The sequence below is a fragment of the Hyla sarda genome, chromosome 9, assembly GCF_029499605.1.
Source record: "Hyla sarda isolate aHylSar1 chromosome 9, aHylSar1.hap1, whole genome shotgun sequence".
Taxonomy (NCBI): domain Eukaryota; kingdom Metazoa; phylum Chordata; class Amphibia; order Anura; family Hylidae; genus Hyla; species Hyla sarda.
Genome location: NC_079197.1, coordinates 17,790,214 through 17,813,723, shown reverse-complemented (window position 1 = coordinate 17,813,723; position 23,510 = coordinate 17,790,214).

Sequence of the window (23,510 nt, the reverse complement as noted above, 5' to 3'; positions counted from 1 at the left end):
ATATATATCAACTGGCTCCAGAAAGTTAAACAGATTTGTAAATTACTTCTATTAAAAAATCTTAATCCTTTCAGTACTTATGAGCTTCTGAAGTTAAGGTTGTTCTTTTCTGTCTAAGTGCTCTCTGATGACACCTGTCTCGGGAAACGCCCAGTTTAGAAGCAAATCCCCATAGCAAACCTCTTCTAAACTGGGCGTTTCCCGAGACACGTGTCATCAGAGAGCACTTAGACAGAAAAGAACAACCTTAACCTCAGAAGCTCATAAGTACTGAAAGGATTAAGATTTTTTTAATAGAAGTAATTTACAAATCTGTTTAACTTTCTGGAGCCAGTTGATATATATAAAAAAGTTTTTTTCCTGGAATACCCCTTTAACAAATATATGCACACCATGATACTTTTATATTTTTGCCCCCCTCCAGCATAAAACCTATGTCGGTAAAGGTTTTCATTCTCAGAATGCAAACAAGGACATTACTGCCAGCAAGCAGAGATCTTGAAATGTATATTACAAAGTGGCCAAACCTTTATGCAACGAATAAGCTTTATATGTGTAGAACACCTCCTTCAAAGTGGCCACATCTCATGCCAGAAGAAGAGAAGCGGGTAGGAGGGAAGCAGGAACAGGAGAGGAATCCAGCGTCATGGCCGTAGCTGTAATTCCCCTTAATTCAGTCCTTTAAAGGGGTACTCCTGTGGGAAAACTTTTTTTTTTTAATCAACTGGTGCCAGAAAGTTAAACAGATTTTAAATCGCTTCTATTAAAAAAATCTTAATTCTTCCAGTACTTTTTAGGGGCTGTATACTAAAGAGAAATCCAAAAAAGAAATGCATTTCCTCTGATGTCATGACCACAGTGCTCTCTACTGACCTCTGCTGTCCATTTTATGAACAGCAGAGGTCAACAGAGAGCACTGTGGTCATGACATCAGAGGAAATGCATTTCTTTTTTGGATTTCTCTTTAGTATACAGCCCCTAAAAAGTACTGGAAGGATTAAGATTTTTTTCATAGAAGTAATTTACAAATCTTTTTAACTTTCTGGCATCAGTTGATTTAAAAAAAATAAAAAGTTTTCCACGGGAGTACCCCTTTAAGGAGAAGTATCCTGTAGAAAAACTTATCCCCTATCCAAAGCATAGGGGATAAGTTTTAGATCGTGGTCGGGGGTCCCGAGAATTAAAGTCATCCCCTATCCATAAAATAGGGGATAACTAGCTGATCGATGGGGGTCTGATCACGAGAACAGAGGTCAGTTACCCATCCTCACCCCATCCCAGATTAAAGGAGTGGCAGCATGCATGTATGTTTAGACTTCTAAACCTAGCTGAGTGTATAGACAGCGAAAAAAGTGATGGCCGAACATACCAGCTGCTACTCCATTCACTCAGGGACCAGGGGCCTCTGTGCTCCCAGTGGTTGAACCCCCTTCTGTTTAGTATTCCTCTATCCTGTGGTTAAATCGTACCCGTCAGATCCAACAAAACATTTTTTTTTTATATATCACTCAGTATCTAATCCTGACCACGTCCATCTAATTTTTATGTGTCTAGCACCTTTATTTATTTTGTTTATTACACTTTTTTAATTTAGCTCACTAGTCTGAATTCCTCTCAAAGGGAGGGGGCGTGGCCTCACTGTGCAGGTCTCCGCCCCCTCCCTCAGTATGCTGTCTGCTCACATCTCCCCTAGCATTAGCAAAACTACAACTCCCAGCATGTCCTCACTGACAGTAACGGGACACAAGCTGACAGTGGGAAGATTTTCCTCCAGCTGTGATTCCTGCACTCACAGCTGTCAATCAAGGAAGTGTGTCCATGACATAGGTGATGACTCATGGACACAGCAGGACTAGTATGTGTCCAAGCAGGCAGGGGGGGGGGGGGGGGGGGCAGTTGTTTGACTGGATTTTTCTGTATGAAACACTGAAAATTTTCTAATGAAAGCAATTACAAAACCTATTGGTTATACATGCTTTACAACATATCAAAAGTTTTTGTATCTGACAGTGCCCATTTAAATGATATCTTGTTATAATCCCTTTTCATTCTGTTTACATGGGCGTGGTGGATGTATAAAGATCTTATTATGTGTATGATCATTAAAATTATGATCATACACATCCTCATGTTAAAGGGGTTATCCAGGAAAAAACTTTTTTTTTTATATATATATATATCAACTGGCTCCAGAAAGTTAAACAGATTTGTAAATTACTTCTATTAAAAAATCTTAATCCTTTCAGTACTTATGAGCTTCTGAAGTTAAGGTTGTTCTTTTCTGTCTAAGTGCTCTCTGATGACACCTGTCTCGGGAACCGCCCAGTTTAGAACTAAATCCCCATAGCAAACCTCTTCTAAACTGGGTGGTTCCCGAGACACGTGTCATCAGAGAGCACTTAGACAGAAAAGAACAACCTTAACTTCAGAAGCTCATAAGTACTGAAAGGATTAAGATTTTTTAATAGAAGTAATTTACAAATCTGTTTAACTTTCTGGAGCCAGTTGATATATATATAAAAAAAAGCTTTTTTCTGGATAACCCCTTTAAATAACTTGATCTAGAGTCCAGTGGTCTTCAACCGGCGGACCTCCAGATGTTGCAAAACTACAACTCCCAGCATGCCCGGACAGCCAACGGCTGTCCGGGCATGCTGGGAGTTGTAGTTTTGCAACATCTGGAGGTCCACAGGTTGAAGATCACTGCTATAGTCTATAAGAGGCCAGAGAGCCCCTTTAACAGAACCATTGTTCCTCTTGTCCGCTCCTACAGAACAGTTGCTGCCACTGTGGGTATAAGGCGGGAAATCTTTAAAATCTTCCATTTATTATAAAAATAAGCTGGATATATATATATTAATATATATCTCAAAATCGCATCCTTTATGGCCGGTATATAAGCGTGGCATGTATATCTTTGCACTGAATGCAGTGTGGATTCCTGCAAATATTGTGATCAGGAGATCCTCTGTACGGGATTACTGACTCATACTAGACCTCTAAAAGGGATCGCCAAAAGCAATGCAACAACCTTCACCTTGTATCTAAAGGGGTTATGCAGGAAAAAACTTTTTTATATATATATATATATATATATATATATATATATATCAACTGGCTCCAGAAAGTTAAACAGATTAGTAAATTACTTCTATTAAAAAAATCTTAATCCTTTCAGTACTTATGAGCTTCTGAAGTTAAGGTTGTTCTTTTCTGTCTAAGTGCTCTCTGATGACACGTGTCTTGGGAACCGCCCAGTTTAGAAGAGGTTTGCTATGGGCATTTGCTTCTAAACTGCACGGTTCCCAAGACACATGTCATCAGAGAGCACTTAGACAGAAAAAAAAACTTAACTTCAGAAGCTCATAAGTACTGAAAGGATTAAGATTTTTTAATAGAAGTAATTTACAAATCTGTTTAACTTTCTGGAGCCAGTTGATATATAAAAAAAAAGTTTTTTCCTGGATAACCCCTTTAACATGTCTTTTTTAGTGGAATCCTTAAAGCGTGCCGCAGTTTTTTTTTTTTACTTCAATTGTAAATATACAGCAATTTTATTTTTATTTTTTTTCTTCGGGGAGGGTATACCAAAAGTAGAAAGCAGCAAAATAAAGGAGACTTGGGCTATGTTCACACAGTAGAATTTCCCTGCGGAATTCCACATTCAGGCTATGTTCACACGGCAATGTCCGCACGCAAAATCTCCGTGCGGACATTGCCCCTGAATGCGGAGCGCCGGCATTAAATGCCGGCGCTCCGCATTCAAGGGCAATGTCCGCACAGAGATTTTACGTAAGGACATTTCAGTCTGCAAAATGTCTGCACAGAGATGTTCCATGTGGAAATTCCGGACGTGTGAACATGGCCTTAAAGGGGTAATCCAGGAAAAAACTTTATATATATATATATATATATATATATATATATATATATAATCAACTGGCTTCAGAAAGTTAAACAGATTTGTAAATTACTTCTATTAAAAAATCTTAATCCTTTCAGTACTTATGAGCTGCTGAAGTTGAGTTGTTCTTTTCTGTCTAAGTGCTCTGTGATGACACCTGTCTCGGGAACTGTCCAGAGTAGAAGCAAATCCCCATAGCAAACCTCTTCTACTCTGTGCAGTTCCCAAGACAAGCAGAGAGGTCAGCAGAGAGCAGTGTTGCCAGACAGAAAAGAACAACTCAACTTCAGCAGCTGAAAATTATTGGAAGGATTAAGATTTTTTAATAGAAGTAATTTAAAAATCTGTTTAACTTTCTGGGGCCAGTTGATACAAAAAAAAAAAAAAAATTTCCTGGAATACCCCTTTAAAGTGGAACAACAACATGGGTGTGGCGGCAGGATACACTTATAAAACTCCCAGCAACTCCATGGCCCACTGGTAAGGCTATGTTCACACTGCGGACACGGAAAACGGAATTTCCGTTTCGGAAACATCTGGCACGGAAATTGCACTGTGTGTACAGCACAGCAGAATTCCCTTGAATTCAACGGGATCCTGCTGCAGCGGAATCTCCGTGGAGAATTCCAATGCGGAATCGGGCACGAAAATTCCGGGGTGTGAACATAGCCAAAAGCTTTGCCGGCTAAAGACTTCCAAAAGGTCCGCAGACTGCTTGCTTTAACAGTGGGCTAAGGATTTGCCGAGGGTGTTAAAAGTGTATCCTGCCCGCCAAAATGCCATATGCTGTTGGTTGGACACACCCCCCTCAGCACTCCAGGCTGCACTTCCTGTGTTTGGACCTCGGTCCTAAGTCTGTGTATAAGATGGGGGAAAATGTGCTCTGGAGCTTTTTTAAGCACAAATAAAACATAGAAAACTTTTTTTTAAACAAAGTATATTAGAAATATTTTTTATTTACCATAAGGAGTGCAATAGCAAAAATTAGTTTTAATGAGAGTGACCCTTTAAGTAAAATATAGATTTTAGTTTTTTCTGGCAAATGAGCCTTTTGTAACATTTTCAGATTTAAGTGGATTGAATGAATTTCATATATTCAGATTGTATTAAGGGGCACATTTACTTAGTTTAGATTTCTTCTACCCCCACAAGTCTTACCCCAGTTAGGTCCCCTTCTTCCGAGAGGATTCGGGTGCGCTCCTTGCAGTTTTGATAGTAAACAACATCACAATGTGTGTTACTTATCCCTAGCTACCCATATCCCTGGATAAGAAGTACCGTATGTTTCTTCTCATGTGGCTCCTCAGGGGCGGAGCAAGACAAATAGGGGAACATTTTGTCATCAGAAAAGATGCACCAAAAAAAGAGTAAGGGGTGTGTGCCAAATTTATAAACCACTTTGCCGTTTGTTTTTGTTATATCTTTTTTTGAAAAAAAGTTTTGGCCAAAAATAGTAAAAAATATAGACCTACGTGATTTTTCCCCTTGGAGGGCAGTGAAGAATAATAGTGTGTTGCACCATCAGTGCCATCTTATTAAATTTAAAGCAATGTGCATAATTTATGCCGACTTAAAGGGGTTCTCCGGTGTTTAGACGTCTTATCCCCTATCCAAAGGATAGGGGATAAGATGCCTGATCGTGGGGGTCCCGCCGCTGAGGGACCCCCGTGATCTTGCATGCCGCACCCCGTTAAAATCAGTCCCCGGAGCTTGTTCGTTCCGGGTCTGATTACTGTCGGTCACGAGGCTGGAGCATTGTTACGTCAAGGCTCCGCCCCCGTGTGCCGTCTTGCTCCGCCCCCTCAATGCAAGCCTATGGGAGGGGGCGTGACAGCTGTTGCATAGGGGATAAGATGTCTAGGCGCCAGAGTACCCCTTTAATAAGAATCTAGGGGATCTGTGACACAGCATGTGACGGATTGCCATGACTTTTTTTTTTGGGTTCTGTGCCAACGTATGGCGGTAGTATGGGACCATAGCAGATTAGCCTGTATGCCACGGGCCCTTTAAGACATAAAGGGGTACAGAGAATATCCTATGCTATCTATACAACTGGTGCCAGAAAGTTAGACAGATTTGTAAATTACTTCTATTTAAAAATCTTAATCCTTTCAGCACTTATCAGCTGCTGTATACCACAGAGGAAGTTGTGTAGTTCTTTCCATTGTGACCACAGTGCTCTCTGCTGACACCTCCTCTGTCCATGTCAGGAACTGTCCGGAGCAGGAGCAAATCCACATAACAAACCGACCTGGAAATGTTACAAAACGCAAAAGTTTTACAACTTAACTTATTATTTTTATTTTTTTTAAATAAATTTCGAACTAATATTATGTTTTCGGACGCTCCATTTATCATGTGATGCTATTAAGAAGCCATGTTGTATAGCACAAATAGTAACATTTATGTGACCTAGTGAATGCACTTTAAATGAGGTGATGCCGTTTTTCCCCAATATATGTAGTTATTAGGGAATTTCCATGTACTGTGACTATGTGAGGCTCCTTTTATACGTTTTTAGTCTTTAAAAATCTTAGTATTCTGTAACAAATACCTTTTATGCATTGGATATTGAGATGAGAATCCAATGTATACAGCAATGTTTTCCAAACTGTGTGTCTCCAGCTGTTTCAAAACTACAACTCCCAGCAGGCCCGGACAGCCTTTGGCTGTCCGGGCCTGCTGGGAGTTGTAGTTTTGAAACAGCTGGAGACACACCATTTGGAAAACATTGCTATACAGCAAGGGAAATGTATAGACGGAGGAAAATTAGGAAATTTATTTTGGATTTCAAACCATCCCATCATGCTTAAGTAGTATCTGATTTATGTTATGATATCCATTGCAAGACAATTTAAAAGGTGATCTCCTAGTGATCAGCAGTAAGTCTTCAGTTCCCCTGCAGCACTCCCAGAGGAGACATTAGGCATTACACTGCTCTCATTTAAATTAAAGGGGTTATCCAGGAATAGAAAAAAAAACAGAGCTAATTTCTTTCAAAAAACGCTCCCAGTCTGTCTCCAGGTTGGGTATTGTTCTGCAGCTCAGTTCCAGTTGTAACACAACACACAACCTGGGAACAGATGTGGAGTTGTTTTTTAAAGAAATAAGCTCTGTTTTTCTATTCCTGGATAACCCCTTTAATGGTCTGTTTGTGTAATGCTTATTTCCTGCTAGGTCCACACGTGTTCAGTTCCCCTGCAGCACTCCTAAAGGAGAAATTAAGCATTACACTGCTCTTCTTTAAATTAGTGGTCTGTTTGTGTAATGCTTCTCTCATGCCAGGTCCACTAGTGATCAGCAATAAGTGTTCAGCTTCCCTGCAGCACTCCCAGAGGAGACATTAGGCATTACACCGCTCTTGTTTAAATTCGTGATCGGTTTGTGTAATGCACTGATGTGTTGGGTACTCCAAAGATAAGGTAGCTGTCAAGGGTCCTTAAATAGATTATCCAGGAATAGAAAAACAGCTTTCAAAAACAGCTCCACATCTGTCTCCAGGTTGGGTGTGGTATTACAACTTGGCTCCATTCATTTCAATGGAACGGAGCTGTAGAACCACACCCAACCTGAGGACAGACGGGAGCGGTTTTTGAAAGAAATTAACTGTTTTTGGATAACCCCTTTAATGCTGGGACCACCTTTGTTAACTGGCTTAACCAGACAATTTCTGTGCCCAGGGGTCATATGTGGGCATAGATATCACATTTCGCCTATTGAGAGTTTTTTCCTATTGATATCATGAGACTACGTAGGCCCTTCCATGATGTGGATCCCAATAATCAAAAATATTGGATTGCTTAAAATGGAAGGGAAAAATCTTTATTCGACCTTATTGACAGGAGGTCTTCACCTCCAATGGGCATGTCCAATCTGAGGTGGGTCCTTCCTCTATGGGTCCTATACGGACCCCATTTCCTCCCTCCATGGTTCATACTTTCTTGTCCATAGAATCATTTTTCCTTTTTTTCTCACGACCCTTGACCCCTTTCTATAAGATAGTAAGCATTAAACCAACACAATCTCATAGACATTAAAAATCATGGCACAATTTTCGATCATATCTGGCATCATATACCCCCGATATTCTGCTAAAATAATGCCTACAAGAAAACGGGAGCGCATCACGTAGTCACTATACTACATTGGACTTAAACATTTTTCTAAGTATCGCTGTAATTCTCAGGGTGTCCTGTAGGTGGTGCCTTTCTTTTCTCTACTGGAGTCCCCATGCAGAGATTCTACCATTGTTACGAAAGTGGATTCTCAAAACCAATTACAACAAAAAGATTGTTTGGATTTGGGCTAGAATACCCTCATATGGTAGTCTCCGAAACCTCAAGGACCCAAAGATTGTTGTTTTCATATATATATATATATATATATATATATATATATATATATATATAATTATTTTTTTTCCTCCAGAATGTTGTCACAATAGCTCGAATGTTTCTGGCATGCGTGTGTGATACGTAGCAGGTTGTTTCCATTGGAAATAGGTGAAATAGGTTTTATGGGTAGGGTCAGATTCATTCACTATGACTTGCTATTTCTGTTCCCAGACAGGGCCAGTACACTCCATTTTTTTATTCCTCTTAATGGCTTCTGTTCCCTTCTGTATGCTCATAGCATGCTCGTGGTGTGCTGCTTGCAAGCACAACACTGCTGTACAGTTCTGGATGTGTGTATAGAATATATATGATAAATATTTCCTATGGAATGGTTATCCAGCCTGTGCCGCGTGGGGTGGGAGGGACGTTTTTTGGGCAGTATTGGGCCATTTTTTTCCTGTGGGACAGGTATCTTGTCCTTATTTTCAGTTGGTTATTTTATTTTTGATCAGTTTTTACGCTCAATTTGGGACTGATTTTATTTTTGTGTCTGGACGTGAATAGGGGGGGGGGGTACATAAAATCCTATGAAGTATATATGAAATCCAGATGTATATATTGTGTATATTTAATGCTTCAGAAATGGAAAAAAAAAGTCTGTTACTGGTGTGTATTTTACTGTGTTGTTCATTTATTTCATTTGGCGTCTATTTTATATACAAGGTATGATCTGTGTCGTCGGGTCTAAAGCAATGGGCTTTATATGGAGGGAAAAAAAATGATAAACACTGACGATCCTAGAGATGGACGTTAAAACATGTGTATAAAAGTTTGTAACAGAGCTAGAATATAGATGCGTGATGCAAAAGGAAAAGGCAAGCAAAGAATTCTGCAAAAATCATTGTCTGATTTTTAAAGAATTTATTTGCAAATTATGGTGGAAAAGAAGTATTTGGTCACCTAAAATCAAGATTTCTGGCTCACAGACCTGTAACTTCTTCTTTGAGTCTCCTCTGTTCTCCAATCGTTACCAGTATTAATGGCTCCTGTTTGAACTTATCAGTATAAAAGACACCTGTCCACAACCTCAAACAGTCACACTCAAAACTCTACTATTGCCAAGACCAAAGAGCTGTCGAAGGACACCAGAAACAAAATTGTAGACCTGCACCAGGCTGGAAAGACTGAATCTGCAATAGGCAAGCAGCTTGGTGTGAAGAAATCAACTGTGGGAGACATTATTAGAAAATGGAACACCTACAAGACCACTGATAATCTCCCTCAATCTGGGGCTCCATGCAAGATCTCACCCGGGGTGGCAAAATGATCACAAGAATGGTGAGCAAAAATCCCAGAACCACATGGGGGGGACCTAGTGAATGAACTTCAGAGAGCTGGGACCAAACGGACCAAGGCTACGCATCTGTAACACACTACGCTGCCAGAGACTCAAATCATGCAGTGCCAGACTGTCCCCCCTGCTTAAGCCAGTACATGTCCGGGCCAGTCTGAAGTTTGCTGGAGAGCATTTGGATGAGCCAGAAGAAAATTGGGAGAATTTCAGATGAAACCAAAGTAGAACTTTTTGGTAAAAACTCAACTGGTGTTTGCAGGAGAGAGATTGCTGAGTTGCATCCAAAGAACACCATACCTACTGTGAAGCATGGGGGAGGAAACATCATGCTTTGGGGCTGTTTTTCAGCAAAGGGACCAGGACCACATCTGTGTAAAGGAAAGAATGAATGGAGCCATGTATCGTGAGATCTTGAGTGAAAACCTCCTTCCATCAGCAAGGGCATTGAAGATGTAACGTGGCTGTGTCATTCAGCATGACAATGATCCCAAACACATCGCCCGGGCAACAAAGGCTTGGCTTCGTAGGAAGCGTTTCAAGGTCCTGGAGTGCCCTAGCCAGTCTCCAAATCTGAACCCCGTAGAAAACCTTTGGAGGCAGTTGAAAGTCTGTGTTGCCCAACGACAGTCCCAAAACATCACTGCTCTAGAGGAGATCTGCATGGAGGAATGGGCCAAAATACCAGCAACAGTGTGTGAAGACTTACAGAAAACATTTGACCTCTGTCATTGCCAACAAAGGGTATATAACAAAGTATTGAGATGAACTTTTGTTATTGACCAAATACTTATTTTCCACCATAATTTGCAAATAAATTCTTTAAAAATCAATGTGATTTTGTGGATTTTTTTTCTCATTCTGTCTCTCATAGTTGAGGTTATAACCTATGATGAAAATTACAGGGCTCTCATCTTTTTAAGTGGGAGAACTTGCACAAATAATGGCTGACTAAATACTTTTTTGCCCCACTGTACAAAGAAACCAAAACAAATAAGATCAGAAATTAAGTTATGTAGGAAAGGTCCCACAGGTGCACCCGGACTGGACGTGTCCACACAAATAGCAAGAAGAAGCAAAATGTCCAACGCAAATTCGTGAAAAGGAACTTCTTTATTCAGTCATCATGGTTGCCATAGGAAACACACAGGATTCAGTAAAGTGGTGACTCGTTTCGACTAAGGCCTTACGGGCCGAAATGCGTCACCACTTTACTGAATCCTGTGTGTTTCCTATGGCAACCATGATGACTGAATAAAGAAGTTCCTTTTCACGAATTTGCGCTGGACATTTTGCTTCTTAATTAAGTTATGTGTAATAATGTGAAATGACACAGGGAAAAAGTATTAAACACATGCAGAAAGGGGGGTACAAAAAGGGCCCCTTGTCAGTGCAAATTAATATCAGCTGGTTCCGTCCTAACTTAGGGCTACAAAAAGGTCTCATTGCCAAGACTTCACCCAAGACACATCTCATGATGGGTAAAAGCAAAGAGCTGTCTCAAGACCTTTACAACCTAAGTGTTGCAAAACATAACAATGGCGTTGGTTCTGAAGGTTCTGAGCAGTGTTGGGGCCATAATGCGGAAGTGGAAAGACAATCATTTCACCATAAATTTGCCTCGACCAGGGGTTCCTCACAGGATTTCTGACAGAGGAGCGAGAAAAATAATATAGGAGTTGTCCAAGAGCCGAGGACCATTGGGGAGAACTTCAAAAAGACCTGGAATTAGCAGCTACTGTTGTCTCAAAGAAACAGGATTTAGTGAGAAAATGGTGACAAGTTCAATACTTTCACCCGCTGTATGTGATTAATTGTAAAACAAAATACCGATTACACAATTCCGTAATAGAAAACAATACCTGACTAATCCCACTATTCACTCAATAACAATATCAGCAACTGAAATCCAGTAATTCAAATCTGGTTAGTACTAAAAGTTAACACAAGAGGGCAGTGCAACTACCTGAATGCAAATACTCCCTTCTGCTGAGATATTCAATATCCATTTTACCCCCAAAATTTGTAACATCAGCCAACTCAAATCTAATGGAACAGTACCTGTTATATCAGAAAAAAGAATGCTTCTATATGTGACTCACTGGGTCATGCAGATGCTTTACATGTCTTTATGTGTCTAGCTTCTGTATTTGGATCACAAATCTCTCTGTTCTGCTGCTTACTCATTGTGAAATCCACTGCTCAGGAAGGGGTGTGTCCAAGGTAAGCACTGACCCCGCCGTTACTCACCCTGTAATCACTTCCTTCCTGAGTCTGCTGTGCTGGGTCCCTTGATCCAATCACTGCAGGCTGCTCTGTAAGCCCCCCCCCCCCCCACTCTGTTTTCATATTACAGTCTTATAGGGCAGGAGTGAGCCCAGAGTAGTGTTAGTCCCGCCCTCACTGGACTTTGTCCCAGTCTGTGCTTCAGATGGGACAAAGATAATGCTGTAGCTGGGCAGGATTATGTTCTGGATGGTAAGAGGACCCCTAGTGGCCTTGTTTTATTTTTTTTATAGCCACCAATATTTTACCAATATCGACAATATATAAAATGTTTTTGAATCTGACAGTGCCTATTTTAGGCTGTATTATCACCATGTTTGGGGCATATTGCAGTCGGATCCTTTAGGAGAATTTGCATACCGGTTGCCGCCGTATCCCTGCCGGACCCACGCTGTTCATCATTTATTTCAATGAGCTGTTGTAGTCAGCTCGTGACACTCGTCAGCTAATTTATGGACCAAGGTCTGCTGCGCTTTCAGTACCGCAAAAAAACACGTTCCCAGACATGGTACCATTTTGAGTTCAACATCATTGTCTTGAGAAATATAGGAGAGAGCGAAAAAAAGAGAGAGGACCGCGCCTCGTGTAATTCCGTGGGATCGATGGGTCCTTAGGTTGGTAGTATGATCACCTTATGTGAACCTTGGGTTCATGCGTCTAACCCCTCCGTGTTGGGGTACAGATGTGCCATCTGGAGCTGCGGCCGATGTCCTCGAGGGGGTCAGCAAGTAGGCAGGAGTAAAACTGAAGAAAAAAAGGCTGGCGATGGCGCTGCTCGATCAGGCACAATTCACAGGAGTCCAAATGTAAAGAGTATCAAATTTTAGTGGCACAAAATACAACAGGACAGGACATTACATAATACAAGACGCGTTTCGGGAGTAAATTCCCATCGCCAGCCTTTTTTCTTCAGTTTTACTCCCACATCATTGTCCTGACATCTATATCTTTACTAAAACCGTTTTCCAAGCAGTGTGCCTCCAGCTGTTGCAAAACTACAACTCCCAGCATGCCTGGGGGTTGTAGGTTTGCAACAGCTGGAGGCACAATGTTTGGGTAAACACTACTCACTGTTACCAAAAAGATTCTATATGGTTGGTTTAGGGCAATGTCTGGTTGTCTTAGATTTCCTAACCAGTTTAGTCATTTACAACCTAGATACCACATACACCGCTGTAGAAAGACCCCAATAAATATCTATTGTATGTCCGGGCATGCTGGCAGTTGTAGGTTTGCAACAGCTGGAGGCGTTCTAATTGGTAAAATATTGTCCTGTGAATAGGTGATACCTCATAATGGACCGATTGTTTCTGATTTAGATAAAGAACATATTACAGCCTCCAGGGGTGTAAAAAAAAAAAAAAAATACACTATAGTCATTTTTTTGGAGCCCAGTGCCAGCGCTCCAGTCTGGTCCCTTTGATTAACCTGCCCTGATGCCACTCTCTCCCATCCTTCCTAAAGAAGTCCCGAACATGCCGCAAACATTATTGGTCCAGAAGGTCATTAGGGTAAGAACACCGGCGCTGGACTCTGCAAGGAAAATAAAGTATATTTGATTATTTTACGCACCTGGTAGACTGTAATGTGTTTTTTTAATTTAAATTGCTGAACCCCTTTTGGGCATGTTCACATGGTGTGGGGTTTTTTTTTCTCCAAAGGAAACATATGCTGCAAACATTTCTGAAGGTACTCAAAAAGAATACGTGCCCAATTTACAGTGCAGACATACAGAACATAGCAAAAATGGTAATGGATCTTAGAAGCACGAACGAGAAAAACTTTCCACTTACTGATTTAACTTTTTAGGAAAAGGCCTTAAAGGGGTACTCTGGCGCTAAGACATCTTATCCCCTATCCAAAGGGTAGGGGATAAGATGCCTGATCGCTGGGGTCCTGCCACTGGGGACCCCCGTGATCTTGCACGCAGCACCCCGTTATAATCCATCCCGAGAGCGTGTTCGCTCCGGGTCTGATTACTGGCGATCACGGGGTCCAGAGCATTGAGACGTCACGGCCCCGCCCCGTGTGACAGCCCCAGCCCTGTCAGAGATTTTGATTGGCAGGGGTCAGACCTCCACCGGTTTGGAGAACGAGCCATGATAAGACTGCTGTTGTTCCCTCCTCTCCCGGATAAGTCTGCTGCCATGCCCTTCTCTCCCTGAATAAGTCTGCTGTCTTGCCCTCCTCTCCCTGATAAGTCTGCTGTTGTGCCTCCTCTCCCTGATAAGTCTGCTGTCGTGCGCTCCTCTCCCTGATAAGTCTGCTTTTGTGCGCTCCTCTCCCTGATAAGTCTGCTGCTGTGCCCTCCTCTCCCTGATAAGTCTGCTGTCTTGCCCTCCTCTCCCTGATAAGTCTGCTGTCTTGCCCTCCTCTCCCTGATAAGTCTGCTGTTGTGCGCTCCTCTCCCTGATAAGTCTGCTGTTGTGCGCTCCTCTCCCTAATAAGTCTGCTGTCGAGCGCTCCTCTCCCTGATAAGTCTGCTGCTGTGCCCTCCTCTCCCTGATAAGTCTGCTGTCGTGCCCTCCTCCATTCTGATAAGTCTGCTGTCGTGCGCTCCTCTCCCTGATAAGTCTGCTGTCGTGCGCTCCTCTCCCTGATAAGTCTGCTGTCATGCCCTCCTCTCCCTGATAAGTCTGCTGTCGTGCGCTCCTCTCCCTGATAAGTCTACTGTTGTGCGCTCCTCTCCCTGATAAGTCTGCTGTTGTGTGCTCCCCTCCCTGATAAGTCTGCTGTTGTGCGCTCCTCTCCCTGATAAGTCTGCTGTCATGCCCTCCTCTCCCTAATGAGTCTGCTGTCGAGCGCTCCTCTCCCTGATAAGTCTACTGTTGTGCGCTCCTCTCCCTGATAAGTCTACTGTTGTGCGCTCCTCTCCCTGATAAGTCTGCTGTCATTCCCTCCTCTCCCTAATAAGTCTGCTGTCGTGCGCTCCTCTCCCTGATAAGTCTACTGTTGTGTGCTCCTCTCCCTGATAAGTCTGCTGTCATTCCCTCCTCTCCCTAATAAGTCTGCTGTCGAGCGCTCCTCTCCCTGATAAGTCTGCGGTCTTGCCCTCCTCTACCTGATAAGTCTGCTGTCGAGCATTCCTCTCCCTGATAAGTCTACTGTTGTGTGCTCCTCTCCCTGATAAGTCTGCTGTCATTCCCTCCTCTCCCTAATAAGTCTGCTGTCGAGCGCTCCTCTCCCTGATAAGTCTGCGGTCTTGCCCTCCTCCATTCTGATAAGTCTGCTGTCGTGCGCTCCTCTCCCTGATAAGTCTACTGTTGTGCGCTCCTCTCCCTGATAAGTCTGCTGTCATGCCCTCCTCTCCCTAATGAGTCTGCTGTCGAGCGCTCCTCTCCCTGATAAGTCTACTGTTGTGCGCTCCTCTCCCTGATAAGTCTACTGTTGTGCGCTCCTCTCCCTGATAAGTCTGCTGTCATTCCCTCCTCTCCCTAATAAGTCTGCTGTCGTGCGCTCCTCTCCCTGATAAGTCTACTGTTGTGTGCTCCTCTCCCTGATAAGTCTGCTGTCATTCCCTCCTCTCCCTAATAAGTCTGCTGTCGAGCGCTCCTCTCCCTGATAAGTCTGCGGTCTTGCCCTCCTCTACCTGATAAGTCTGCTGTCGAGCATTCCTCTCCCTGATAAGTCTACTGTTGTGTGCTCCTCTCCCTGATAAGTCTGCTGTCATTCCCTCCTCTCCCTAATAAGTCTGCTGTCGAGCGCTCCTCTCCCTGATAAGTCTGCGGTCTTGCCCTCCTCCATTCTGATAAGTCTGCTGTCGTGCGCTCCTCTCCCTGATAAGTCTACTGTTGTGCGCTCCTCTCCCTGATAAGTCTGCTGTCATGCCCTCCTCTCCCTAATGAGTCTGCTGTCGAGCGCTCCTCTCCCTGATAAGTCTACTGTTGTGCGCTCCTCTCCCTGATAAGTCTACTGTTGTGCGCTCCTCTCCCTGATAAGTCTGCTGTCATTCCCTCCTCTCCCTAATAAGTCTGCTGTCGTGCGCTCCTCTCCCTGATAAGTCTACTGTTGTGTGCTCCTCTCCCTGATAAGTCTGCTGTCATTCCCTCCTCTCCCTAATAAGTCTGCTGTCGAGCGCTACTCTCCCTGATAAGTCTGCGGTCTTGCCCTCCTCTACCTGATAAGTCTGCTGTCGAGCATTCCTCTCCCTGATAAGTCTACTGTTGTGTGCTCCTCTCCCTGATAAGTCTGCTGTCATTCCCTCCTCTCCCTAATAAGTCTGCTGTCGAGCGCTCCTCTCCCTGATAAGTCTGCGGTCTTGCCCTCCTCTACCTGATAAGTCTGCTGTCGAGCATTCCTCTCCCTGATAAGTCTGCTGTCATGCCCTCCTCTCCCTGATAAGTCTGCTGTTGTGCGCTCCTCTCCCTGATAAGTCTGCTGTCGTTGGGCTCGGCTGGATCCCAATCCCAGTGCTGCACTCCATTCATTTGAAGGAGCCGGACAGAGCCCAATAGTGACTCCTGTCGGACAATTATTTTTTTTCTTATTAGTGTTTTTTTGCCGATCTTCTGACCACAGTTTTCAGTCAGGTAACAAAACCTGATACAGTCCAAAAGTGAGCTGACCATAGTCCCTATCTGACTCCATCCGGCCCATTCAAATGCATCAGGGATATGGCAGCTGCCGCTTTTAAATTCTCGCACCAGATCTGGCTGCCGAGGTGTGAATGTACCCAAACACTTCCGAATAGGTCTTATGACCCTTCTAGCTTTGCTTTTGTGGCTGCCCAAGGTTTTAAGGAAGCCAAAAACAAAGTCTACTGAATTGCGCAGTTGTGTAACTTTCTTTAATATTATTGGTAGTTGTCCAAACAGTTTAGTACCATGAGAGATTTATGTAACTCTATGGGAGCCATATTTAAGGGGGTACTCCAGTGGGGAAAAAAAATTCTAATCAACTGGTGGCAGAAAGTTAAACAGATGTGTAAATTACTTCTATATAAAAATCTTAATCCGTCCAGTACTTATCAGCTGCTGTATGTTCCAGAGGAAGTTGTGTAGTTCTTTCCAGTCTGACCACAGTGCTCTCTGCTGACACTTCTGTCCGTGTCAGGAACTGTCCAGAGCAGGAGAGGTTTGCTATGGGGATTTTCTCCTTCTCTGGACAGTTCCTGACATGGACAGAGGTGTCAGCAGAGAGCACTGTGGTCAGACAGAAAAGAACGACACAACTTTCTGTGAAGCATACAGCAGCTGATAAGTACTGGAAGGATTAGGTTTTTTAAATAGAAGTAATTTACAAATCTGTATAACTTTTTGGCACCGGTTGATTTTAAAAAACCCTTTAACTGTGTAAAACAGGGGGTTAGAGGGCCTGTGGCACAGTGCTAGGGCTGAACTAGGGGAGTAATACTATGTTTGCAACAATATAATTTTGTGATATCAGGGGATTTATTATGTTTATAAGCTTTGGTTCTCAGTCCCTCCAGAAATGAAGTGTAAGGACTCAGTCGCTGTGCTGTACAACAATTATAGCACCAGGGTTCCCAGAGAAAGGGCCCATGGGTGTCTGCTATGGGACCTAAATAACCCTCATTGCTACACATATCATTGTATTTCCCTAGTGCAGTCTTATTTCTTCATCTCGTGTAAAAATAGATCGACTCTCATATACATCATGTTTTATATAGTGTGTAGAGCCAGGGTCGAGGAATCAGAGCGTACAGTCCTATGTAAAAGGGGCGTGTCATCAATGAATTACCTATTGTTTAATTACCACTAGATATCTTATCCCCTATCCATGAAGTCATGGCCATGCCCCCTCAATGCAAGTCTATGGGAGAGGGCGTGACAGCCGTCACGCCCCCTCCCATAGACTTGCATTGAGGGGGCGTGACCGTGTAGTCACGAGTCTATGGCGCTGCACCAGACGCGCTAAACTAACGCCTGGTGCAGCAGGGAGATCACGGGGGTTTCCCATTGGCGGGACCCCCATGATCCGACATCTTATCCCCTATGCTTTGAATAGGGGCGGAGTACCCCTTTAAATAAAAAATTAAATAAAATTTCGCCATAGATTTTGTGGTGAAATGATTGAGGTCATTACAAAGTAAAATTGGTGACGCAAAAATAACAAGCCCTCATATGGGTCTGTAGGTGGAAAACTGAAAGCGTTATGATTTTTAGAAGGTGAGGAGAAAAAAAAATGAAAGTGCAAAAATTAAAAATGGTCCGGTCCTCAAGGGGTTAAGGATCTGCTACTAACGTCTTGGTGCTGATACCTTAGGACGCCTTTACAGGTCTTGTGAAGTTCAGGTCTTGATGGGTCAGCATGTGGGGGGACCTAAACTATGTGAGGAAGGTATATTGAATGTTATGACTGATCAGTGTATGTTAAAGGAATAGTGCAGTGAAATATAACTTTTCCCCTATACAAAGGATAGGGGATAAGTTCTAGATCGGGGGGGGTCCGACCGCTGGGACCCCCGCGATCTCCCAAAAGCGGTACTCTGACCCCTGCAGGAAGCTGTGGCTGACACACCCCCTCCAGGTATCTCTATGGGAGACGTGGAGAGGGCGTGTCGGACTCCCAGGGCCCCGTTCAGGAGATCACGGGGGTGCCAGCGGTTGGACCCCCACAATCTATAACTTATCCCCTAACCTTTGGATACATATTAATTATATATATATATATATATATATATATATATATATGGAGTACACTGATCTTTTTCCCATATGTAACACCCAGTTTCTAATAATACCGCCCCTACAATGGAGTCTAGGCCGTATACACTGTCAGGGGTGTAAAACAAAGAGCCACTGGGACTAGGGTACATTTTGTATTTTGTTTTAACTTTTTTCAAGGCCATTTAGAATAACATTTGCAGCTTCAATGCAGCTATAAATAGGTTTTTTGCTTTACTTCTTGCTATAAGAAGGAGGCAGTGTAGGCCTTTCCTGGAAGGTTCTATAAAGCTTCTGTTTTTTCATTGATTCTCGCACTATTCATCCTGAGCTTCCTGGTTCATGTTCACAACAGCACAACTGAGTTAGCTGCTGGTCTTTACACAGACCAGGCCAGAGGAAGCAAATGAGAAATATTACTTTGATTAGCAATAAAGATTTATCTGCCATTCCGGATCTATATACACTTGTGGTGGCCCAGTACGGGATGGTGTTTCTCCCTACCTCTCCTGCCCTGTCAGGCAGTGTCCCTTCATGTCCCCAGGGCCCCCCTCTAGTGTTACCCACAGTGTACATATGTAATACATTAAATGTGTAATGTTTCTTTAATTGCTATGACCATGTGATTGTTACCCAGGAGGCACTAGTGACCAGGTGACCCCCCCCAAGTGACCTATGGGATCCTTGCACAGACCCCCCCTATATAACCAGGGGAGGGGCTGCAATCGGTCTTCCAGGATTCTTGCTCCTGCTGAGGTCCAGTTCAGTGCAGTCGTCTCTGAGAGTCCGGAGCATTAAAGGCCTCAAGCCTAAAGTCTGGAGCCACAAGTCAGCGCAAAGTCATCTTCATGTCAATTGTCAAGTCTTCTATATGGTCACCGTGTCCTGCACTAAGGTGTCTCTACCTACTACAAGTCCCAGGAAGCCTGCGAGGTCCCCTTGTGTCACTGGTCACCTCCTTGAGATATTTGGCTGTACTGCATAGACCAGGGGTCCTCAAACTTTTTAAACAGGGGGCCAGTTCACTGTCCCTCAGACCATTGGAGGGCCGGACTATAGAAAAAACACTATGAATAAATTCCTATGCACACGGCATATATCTTCTGAAGAAACAAAACGGGAACAAATACAATATTTAAAATGAAGAACAAGTAAAGTTAAATCAACAAAATTACCATTATATTTCAGCCCCCATCCCCCCCTGTACCATTATATTTCAGCCCCCATCCCCCCTGTACCATTATATTTCAGCCCCCCTCCCCCCTGTACCATTATATTTCAACCCCCCTCCCCCTGTGCCATTATATTTCAGCCCCCCTCCCCCTGTACCATTATATTTCAGCCCCCTCCCCCTGTGCCATTATATTTCAGCCCCCCTCCCCCCTGTGCCATTATATTTCAGCCCCCCTCCCCCTGTGCCCTCATATTTCAGCCCCCCTCCCCCCTGTGCCATTATATTTCAGCCCCCCTCCCCCCTGTGCCCTCATATTTCAGCCCCCCTCCCCCCTGTGCCATTATATTTCAGCCCCCCTCCCCCTGTACCATTATATTTCAGCCCCCTCCCCCTGTGCCATTATATTTCAGCCCCCCTCCCCCTGTGCCATTATATTTCAGCCCCCCTCCCCCTGTGCCCTCATATTTCAGCCCCCCTCCCCCTGTGCCATTATATTTCAGCCCCCCTCCCCCCTGTGCCATTATATTTCAGCCCCCTCCCCCTGTGCCATTATATTTCAGCCCCCCCTCCCCCTGTGCCATTATATTTCAGCCCCCCCCTCCCCCTGTGCCATTATATTTCATCCCCCCTCCCCCCTGTACTCATTCACCAAACCCCCCTCCCCCTCTGATCCCCTGCTATTACTTGTCCTCCGTCCCATGTGCGCTCCAGCAGGCTCAAGGGCTCGGCAGTTGTTTGTGTTGCTGGACCGCATCCTCGGTCCTGACGGAAGTGCATGCGATGAGTGATGTCATTGCACGCGCCTACGCTGGGATGCCAACGTTCTGCACGGCTCGCTATGGACTGCAGCATACAGCTGCCGTCTATAGGAGTTTAGTGACTGGGCCCGTTATATGTGAATTCCTCAGGGATTTAGCCCTGCTTACCCGAAGCCTGAAGAATTTACCTGCCCGGGCGATACAATTTCCACATCCCTGATCAATGCGCAGCAGCCGTGCGAGAGTAAGTAGTACCTCCTGGCGGGCCGGATAAATGTCCTTGGCGGGCCGCACGTGGCCCGCGGGCCGTAGTTTGAGGACTAATGGCATAGACAGTATCATCTGTCTAACCTCAGTAAAGCTACCGTAGTCCGTAACTTGGCGTCGGTGTCTTCATTGCCCCGGGCCTAGCCCAGGACCAGTGGTATTACCTACGGGTGGTTAAGGCTAAACCACGCCCTGGCGTCACAACAAGAAGGGGTTAATAACATCTACCCAACATTGCACCCCGCTGACACCACACACTTATACAACACAATGTAACCAAGTCAATCACACTGTGAGATCACACTGTCCACTCAAGAAGCAACACTGATTGAAAATCTATTTCACACGATGTTGTGTTGCTGGCTGTTTTGGTCACTTTTGAATGCTGGCGGTGCTTTCACTCTAGTGGTAGCATGAGACGGAGTCTACAACCCACTCAAGTGGCTCAGGTAGAGCAGCTCATCCAGGATGGCATCAATGCGAGCTGTGGCAAGAAGGTTTGCTGTGTCTGTCAGCATAGTGTCCAGAGCATAGAGGCGCTACCAGGAGACAGGCCAGTACATCAGGAGACAGGGAGGAGGCCGTAGGAGGGCGACAACCCAGCAGCAGGACCGTTACTTCCACCTTTGTGCAAGGAGGAGCAGGAGAAGCACTGCCAGAGCCCTGCAAAATGACCTCCAGCAGGCCACAAATGTGCATGTGTCCACTCAAACGGTCAGAAACAGACTCCATGAGGGTGGTATGAGGGCCCGACGTCCACAGGTGGGGGTTGTGCTTACAGCCCAAACCGTGCAGGACGTTTGGCATTTGCCAGAGAACACCAAGATTGGCAAATTCACCACTTGCGCCCTGTGCTCTTCACAGATGAAAGTAGGTTCACACTGAGCACATGTGACAGAGTCTCGAGATGCCGTGGAGAACGTTCTGCTGTCTGCAACATCCTCCAGCATGACCGATTTGGCGGTGGGTCAGTAATGGTGTGGGGTGGCATTTCTTTGGGGGGCCGCACAGCCCCCCATGTGCTTGCCAGAGGTATCCTGACTGCCATTAGGTACCGAGATGAGATCCTCAGACCCCTTGTGAGACCATATGCTGGTGCGGTTGGCCCTGGGTTCCTCCTAATACAAGACAATGCTAGACCTCATGTGGCTGGAGTGTGTCAGCAGTTCTTGCAAGAGGAAGGCATTGATGCTATGGACTGGCCGCCCGTTCCCCAGACCTGAATCCGATTGAGCACATCTGGGACGTCTCGCTCCATCCACCACAGACTGTCCAGGAGTTGGCGGATGCTTTAGTCCAGGTCTGGGAGGACATTCCTCAGGAGACCATCCCCCACCTCATCAGGATCATGCCCAGGCATTGTAGGGAGGTCATACGGGCACGTGGAGGCCACACACACTACTGAGCCTCATCGTGACTTGTTTTAAGGACATTACATAAAGTTGGATCAGCCTGTAGTGGGGTTTTCCACTGTGATTTTGAGTGACTCCATATCCATACCTCCAGGGGTTCTTACATTTGATTTCCATTGATCATTTTTGTGTGATTTTGTTGTCAGAACATTCATCTATGTAAAGAGGAAAATATTTCATACGATTAGTTCATTCATTCAGATCTAGGACGTGTTATCTTTATTTTTTTGAGCAGTGTAGTTATAGATGACAACCCCTATGTACACTCAGTGCATGATACAAGCTCCGCTCTGGTGCTCGCGTCATGTACAAAACGTAAATATACGTCCTGGTGCAGCAAGTCCCGTCGCCTAAGGACGTACATTTGCGCTGATTTCCCCCTTTGGACACCATGAATCAATACTGACTATCTACAGCTATTTTCCCTATGGCTTTGTCTTCAGACATGTTTCATCAACACAGGTGTCGCTTATCTGGGCATGAAGGAGAAGAATTGTCAATGCATTACTGCCACTTTTTTGGCTGTAATTTGGTGCATTTATTTTGCGCAGTGAGTACTTACGCAAACATTTTGGGCCCTTTAAATGCAGGGAATTATTCTCGACTATCCAGTGGACGAGATTTGTTAATTTATATTTATTAAAGGGGTACTCCGGTGGAAAAACATTTTTTGGGAAAATCAACTGGTGCCAGAAAGTTAAACAGATTTGTAAATTACTTCTATTAAAAAATCTTAATCCTTCCAGTACTTATCAGCTGCTGGATGCTCCAGAGAAAGTTGTGTAGATCTTTCCAGTCTGATCACAGTGCTCTCTACTGACACTTCTGTCTATGTCAGGAACTGTCCAGAGTAGGAGCAAATCCCCATAGCAAACCTCTCCTATTCTCGACAGTTCCTGACATGGACAGAGGTGTCAGCAGAGAGCACTGTGGTCAGACAGAAAAGAGAAAGAACTTCCTGTGGAGCATACAGCAGCTGATAAGTACTGGAAGGACTAATATATTTAAATAGAAGTAATTTACAAATCTGTCTAACTTTTTGGCACCAGATGATTTAAAAAAAAAATGTTTTCTGCAGGAGTAACCCTTTAACTGCATCTTTTTTTCTTTTTCTTGTTTTTTTTTTCTTTTTATTTTAAAGGGCGCAAAAATACTTGTTGAACAGAAACGCAAATTCATACTACTTCTGCCTTGCCTTAGAAAAGTGACATTCTACCACAAGTTCTGAGGGGATTTTTATATTTGGGCAAAATGTATTAGTCTGTGCGCTGTTTGGATAAATTTGGCGCACGTAAGCCAAAAACACAGCGAGAAAAAAAAACAACATATTGATAAATCTCTCCCTCATGTAAGTATTATAACCTGAGATTCGCTTGTTCCCACCAGAATTTTCAGAGA